The sequence below is a fragment of the Crassostrea angulata genome, chromosome 2, assembly GCF_025612915.1.
Source record: "Crassostrea angulata isolate pt1a10 chromosome 2, ASM2561291v2, whole genome shotgun sequence".
Lineage (NCBI taxonomy): Eukaryota > Metazoa > Mollusca > Bivalvia > Ostreida > Ostreidae > Magallana > Magallana angulata.
The window spans coordinates 40745318-40752659 of NC_069112.1; the positions used below are offsets into that span (position 1 = coordinate 40745318).

Genomic DNA, 7342 nt, shown 5'->3' on the forward strand with positions numbered 1-7342 from the left:
GAAAAACGGTGTTTTTCTTTTGTAGCTCGACTTGTTACAAACCGGTGTCAAAAGTGGGATGCTGTATTTTTTAAGCAGCGTCCAGGATTCTAACTTTTTCTGTTGTTTAGTTGGGGATTTTGATAATTTTTCAAGGTTGATGTTTTCTTTTCAAGTATCTTCTTGTGGTTGAGTTTTATCCTGGTGTTTTAATGGCATCCCCGATCCTGAACTTATTCTAAATGTTCAACACCCGGAAGTTGACGACGATCGTCCGAATGATCTTCAGGAATACTTCAACGCTGACCAAAAAAAACGAAGTGGCGGTGACTGGCAGCCGAGACTCGGAGCAGCGAGAGGCTTGAACCTGAAACCGGAAGCTTTTACAGGTGGTGATGATTGGCAGGAGAACATTTCATATTTTGAGGTGTGTGCGGAAATGGGAAGATGGAACGTTGACGTTAGCAGCTTGTCTCCGATGTCCTGCTCGCACTTTTTAGATAAGTCTACCCATTAAGTCCAGAGAGACGTACGCCGTACTAGTTGACATACTAGAGCAGAGATTTGGAAGTTCTAGGCAGCAGAATCGTTGGTTATCTAGATTTGAATCTAGGAGACGAACCCCTAATGAATCCATAGCGGCACTTGCCGATGATTTAAGACAAATGTCACAGAAATACTACCCTAACTTAGATGCCTTCGCGCAGGAAGCACTGTCCATTAATCAGCTTTATAAAAGAATTACATTAGAAATGAAATGCTGTTGCATAGACAAGGATTGCCAGACCATAGCAGATGCGGTAGAGGTCATTGAGCGTTACGAGACCGTTCTTGGTGAAGGAGAAAAACGGAGACAGACTGTCAGAGTGATTGGTGACGATACGGAAGTCAAGAGGTGTAACTCCGGAAGCTGTTTAGATGCAATCCAACTAGATCTGACGGATACCCTAAAGCAAATAATTACGAGATTGGAACGCTGGGAATCCGGACAGACAGCGAAATTTAGTGGACGACAGAATCAGAACAACAGGCAATGATTCATCTGCCGCGCCACTGATCATTTCATGAGGGAATGTCCAATGTATCAACAAAAAACAGAGACCAAGAACAGACCATACGGTGGCAATGGAAGGCAACAAGGATCAAACACCAAACAAACAAATTTATTTTATTTACGGCGGATGATGGACATAAATGACCTAAGAAAATTTAGACTAGGATGAATAAATTTGTTTAGGGCATATTAGTAAAATTAAAAGAAATGGGATGATGGCCTTCAAACCGTCGAGTTTTTAGGTCTGGGTACGGCGGATGATGGACATAAATGACCTAAGAAAATTTAGACTAGGATGAATAAATTTGTTTAGGGCATATTAGTAAAATTAAAAGAAATGGGATGATGGCCTTTAAGTATCTGTATTGGTTGGTGGAATTCACGTAAATTTTCTAGATGCTACTGGATCGACAGCAACGATCATTTCAAAAAGCATTTTTGACAACATGGCCTCTGATGTCAAACCTCGACTCAGAGATGAAGAGAGGACACCAGTGAATGTAAACAACAGCGAAATTACCATCTACGGTCATACAGAGATTCCAGTAACTTTTGGTTCAGTAAAATACAGTTTAAAAAATAGACATGTATCTGTCAATAAATAGAGAGTTGGAAAATATGTGGAATTTAATAATTGAACACCGTTGTTATCAAGTTTTATCAAACCATAAATTACCTTGAAGATAGGCCATGATTTAAATTGTTTAATTCGAATAACCATCGATCAAAAATAGAATGTATTTCAGTAATCGAAACAAATTAAAACGTTTCAGAAACTTATTTACAACGGGCAAAAAAAACAGCGTCATTTTTTTTTCACGTAAGATTTATTCAAAATCTTTATACAAATTCAGCTTTTTACAACAAAACACAAGTATTTTCTTTATTTTTTAAAAACAAATCTCTTAATTCTTCAATTTCACATTCATTGTAACGACAATCTTTACCAGCTATTTACTTTAGTAGCCTCTGACTTATACGTACGTCTAGAGGCACTCAGTGTAGCCTGGTATAATTCAAATATGTTTTGTTTTCCGGTGAGATGGAGTTTTCTTGGGGAAAGTGTTTTTTGACTTTTTTTATTGGTTTCTTCATTTTTTTCTTCAAAAAAAGGATCTCATAAGTTTTCAATTTGACATGCACGTTTTTTTTGCAAGTAACGACGGTTTTTGCCAGCTAACGACTATAGGAACCTCTGACCAATACGTACGTTTAGAGACATTCTAAATAAATTACATCGTTAAATGCCATGTATATATGTAAAAGAACAGCCACATTCAGGAATACGCTAATTCAAATCTACGCCAACTTGTTCCAAAACTAATTTCAGCGAACTATCGTAAACGCCAATTATTTTACGTTTACAGTATCATTTAATATAGGCGACGTCATGAAAAAGCACAAAAATGAATAACCAGAAATGCAGCACTATTGATATAGATAACGTACGAGAACGCCCGCCCCGCGCGGTGTACTACTGCTCGCCAGGGGGCGTGGTGGTATAACGTTTGCACGCTGAAAAACCTGAATGGGGTTTAAGGGAATGACAACTGAAACATGTAACTTTTGGTATCTTAAGTGAAAGCTATATCGGTGTGAAAACTTCCTATGTGATGGTTCGGCGTTTAGAAATTCAATTTTGTTGTGCATTGTATCCGTCTAGTTCTAGTAAATGATATGCTGCCTGTATCATTCTGTTAAATTTGTAACGACAGCTTACAAATAGTTATCATTCATTGTTAAATGTTTGTTTTTGAGTCTATTTCGAATTACAATGTTGTTTGCTTTTATATCAATTGAAAACATTCAATCCTTGTTATCACTCGGTCTACGTGTAAAATCGTTGTAATAAGTACACACCTTAATCATCAGAAATAGTATATCTTCATAAAAAACTAATTATATAAAGAATGACATATTTATATTTGTGGATGAAAGCGCACAAACCGTAAACTATACGTGCTTATTCATATAAAATGGTTGATTGTTTAATGTATTATAAGTTATTCTGACCGCTGAAAAATTCGTATTTCTTCGGCACTATGAAGTTGAAATTCTTAAATATTCAATATACACTTTTTATTAATTATTTTAGTTTATTGTGGTTTTTTGGCCATATTCTTTAGTGAACATGGATGAAATTGGGTCTCGTATTGTTGATCAGTGTAGTTGTGGTAATATGCAATTATGCAAAAATCATTTTAATGCAAATGTGCTAATTGATGGCAATTGCGCAATCATTGTGTTAACTTGTCAACTTTTGTTGCATTGCTTATTAAAATGTGGGGTAAAATTCAAAATGGATATGCATGCCGTCAAATATAATAGCAATTCTTGTTACATAGGTAAACAGTACTTTATTGTAAGGAAATTTAGTACAGTACTTTACGACGCCGAAAACATTGACCAAACCAGGAGCACATTTGACACACTTTGATAAAACTGGTTGTTATTTAAAAATTGTAAAGTGATACCCATTAATCATAATTTCCTTTTGTTTCGGGTTTTCTAACACCAGTTGTTTTCACATATTTCAACTTCATACAATTGATTGTATCTTTTTTTTCTAGTAAACTCTCATTTTAATTGCAATTAACATTTCAGAAAATCATCAGTTTGTGTATTATAAAATGTTATGACTGCCAAAAATGAATAACATGGAACGATGTTAATCTTCTGTATAGTGATGTTCTGTAATTAAAACTTGAAATATCTACTACAAAATTTTCTGGGGTTTTCCCCAAATATAAAATTTTCTTAAATTACATTACAATATTGTCAAAAATATAACTCGAAACGATCCCTCCCAAAAATATTTCAATTCATGAAATGAACGTTGAACTAAGCTATCATTGTTTCAAACGCCTCGTCTAATAAAACTATCATACAACACCAAGCCCCGGTGTCACTTCAAATCTTTTGATCAAGTCTTAAACTCAAGTCCTTAAACGCAAAATGCATACATTTGAGGTGATTTAGACTTTAGACTATAAGACTGAATTTTGACTTTTAAAATATACTGAAAACAGATATATAGGTCATTGTTTTGTTTGTTTGTGCTCTTTTTAAATTTACCAAATGGTGTGCATCAAATTTGTTCAATCATCGTTAAACATGGGCTCCGCTAAATGTTCGAAAAGAAAAAAAATATTTCTGTAACCATATCTTTTCATTAAAATGAATTCAATTTCAAAGAAATGTACAGTTTTCTTTTATTAATCTACTTCTTTGATTTTTATAATAGATTTTCTTCAAAATATTAAAATTAGAGGCTTATTTGTAATCATTCTAATGCTGAAAAGAAAAACAAACCAATCTCAACTTCAATATTGATTGTTTCGTCGCCATAGAGATTGAAATAGAATGATATGAATGCTGTTATATTTGGGGCATTTTTATACAGAGTTTAGGATCATAGATAAAACTGCATGTCCTCTAACATGACGTTTGCCCCAGTTGCTCCAGTATATCACGATTTTAGCGAAATCTTTGGTGAAAAATAGTCCAGTCGATGTCAAGTGGCATTTGTGCGCCAACTAAAGGATTGAATTCTAGACAGCCTGATTTAGTAAAATACATTTAATTATATGACAGTACAGGGGTACGATACCTACATCTGGCATTATAATGTTAATTTAGAAGAAAATAATTATAATGTGTATGATAAGTCCTTTAAAAAAACCGACAATGTTCGATATCTCTAAATTTTGGATCTATAAGAAACGCAGTTATTGCATGAAAGCACGTAAAATAACCAACGAACATGAGCAATAAAGTAAAATATTGTCAATTATTCGGGACAGCTCGTCCCTTCAAAACAAAATCAAACACTACATGTGGAAGGATAAAGGCATTTACAAAAATAGTACATGTACTAGGCTTAAAATCTTAATAAAATAAATAAACTGGATTTAAACGTAATAAGTACATCTTTTGTTAAAAGATCAAATAGTCTGAGAACACAATGCAGCGGGTGGTCTGTTATCAAGTTATCTTGGGAATTGTCCCCCTTCATTCATATCTTGGGACAGACTTTAGTTCTACTTGGTATGTTCTGATAAGCTGATAAGCTGCAACTCTTAAACTATATAAAGGTTGAATGTATTGAGCATAGACACTGTATTATTATGAGTACTTGCTTAAAATGCCCTCTTTCAGATTGATTTAATGCCAATGAAGAAAATTAAAAACTCAGTGATGAAGTGTTCCTATCTATCATCTATCTACATGTATTTGTCTATCCATACTGATCCTTTTCTTTCAAAATTTTGTTTGTTTGTTAAGTTTGTTAAATGAAAACAACAGCAGGTGGTATATTTTAATGAAAACCCATTATTGTTGGGGTTTTTAGGATAAAAGCCAACCACAAAAATAAGTTCTTCCTGCGTTATCACTCAAAATATCACCAAGGTTATAGTTAGTATTGGTTGTACGTATAAAGACTTCATCACCCTGGTTAACGTGAACGACAACCGTCCCACCAGTGTTTCCACCTACTTTCTCTGTTGCGTCATAGTAAACGGAACCTCTAGGCGTGTCATTTACCACGAGTTCGGTCGAAATATGAGCATCATGTTGAATCCTAAAGGACCACGTAAAGACATAATATCCAGACCGAGTTGCGATAAATGTTCCGGAATGCGGGTGATAACCGTTTCCAAGATTAGTGATTATAGTGTCAAAGTTCAGGATGAAGTGGTCACTGGGTCTTGGGAATGTGTGAGAGGCGTAGAAGCGTAGAAGGCGATTGTAGTGTCTGCAGCTCAAGCTATTCGTTGTTGTGCGGATGTTTGTATCATTGAAAAAAATGATAATAAACCTGGTTTAAAGTGACAAACAAATACAATTTAAAAAAAAAATACTTACCAACATATTATCAAAGGTTTAAATGATTAAATCGTTTTTTCTACCATTCTAAAATTAAAGGATATGAGGTGAATTAATACTATATTAATGGTATGTTGGCCTCAATTGAAATTTAACATCATAAATAAAAGGTTGATTCTTGTAAATAATCAGATATATATTTTCATTAGAATACCTTTTTCAGGAATTCCAGATCGTTTAAAAGCCGAAGCTTTCTTCATCTGGACATTTATTGTTCTTTTAATATTGATGAATTTTTAATATTAGTTTTACATGCGCGTTGGCGTTGCAAGTGCAATATTTTTTCATCTTGAGTTTGAATCATAGTTCGAAACTCTGCTATTTCTTCAGATTGCATAGCATTTTGCCTCTCTAATGCCAGTATTCTTTCATTTTGATCCAAAAGTAAAGATTTTAGCTCAAAAATCATATTTCGTAAATTGATTTCATCACTTACATGTATTTTTTCTTCAGTTTTGGCAAAACTAATTGAAAAATATCCGAAGAAGCAAACAATTGCGGCAAATAAATGCATTGTCTTTTCTTGCAGTGACAAGCGACAAACTGTGTCCTTATCAGTTACAATTTAAGGTTTATATAAACTCCAACCGGAGCTTATTAGGTCTTTCCACCTTTCAGGTGATTTTTTTTCATAACAGCTTAGGATAAAATCGACTGTTCAATGTCTTATATTTCATATTGATCCATTTTTCGATTTCTAGAATTAATACTTGCTCCAAATAGTTAAGCTTTTAATTAACAAAATTTTAAGTTTATGAACCCTAAGATGTGCCATGTTAAAATTGAAATTAGATGTAAATTGATAATGATATAGTTACTCTTTTAAAAATTATTTTTGAAACCTTGTTTCAATAACATACATGTATTTTTTAAATGACTGAAAAGATATGTACATATACATGTATATGCTTTAAACAGATCAATCAAATAAAAAAAATGAGGAATGTCGCTAAACCATGATTAAATGTCCAATCCGATTAGCTGCCGCATTTACTTTGTCCACAAAACAAGTTTACTATATTCAAACGCGTTCCTTTCACGTATTTGTTCTATTAAACTTTTTAATGGATTCTCTTATTTCATCTAAAATGCGTCTGTTTTGAAATATGTTCCATTCAATGTCCTCTATATCTAATAACTCCTTCCACCTTTTACCTGTTTTCAAGATGTATTACTTTTTACATTTCGTAACTTTATTGTTAGACTATAATAAATCGCCTAATTTCCTACGGACTTTTTCTTTTTCTCCCGATTACGAAAAAGAGCACATGGCGGGTGTGACCGGTCAGTAGAGGATGCTCACTCCTCCTTCATCTATCTTTTTGGAGGTCCGTGTTGCTCTGCTTTGAATTTCTTCTTCGTTTTATGGTTTTTGAGGAGGTCAACAGTTTGTTATTGATGTACTTTTCTTTAATAAACGGA

The 7342-nt window shown here is 33.7% G+C and overlaps 1 pseudogene; it reads right to left on the minus strand.

Moving 5' to 3' along the window:
- Positions 1–5380: 5380 nt before the first annotated feature.
- Positions 5381–6120, minus strand: LOC128172473 (heavy metal-binding protein HIP-like; annotated as a pseudogene).
- Between the last annotated feature and the right edge of the window lie 1222 nt (positions 6121–7342).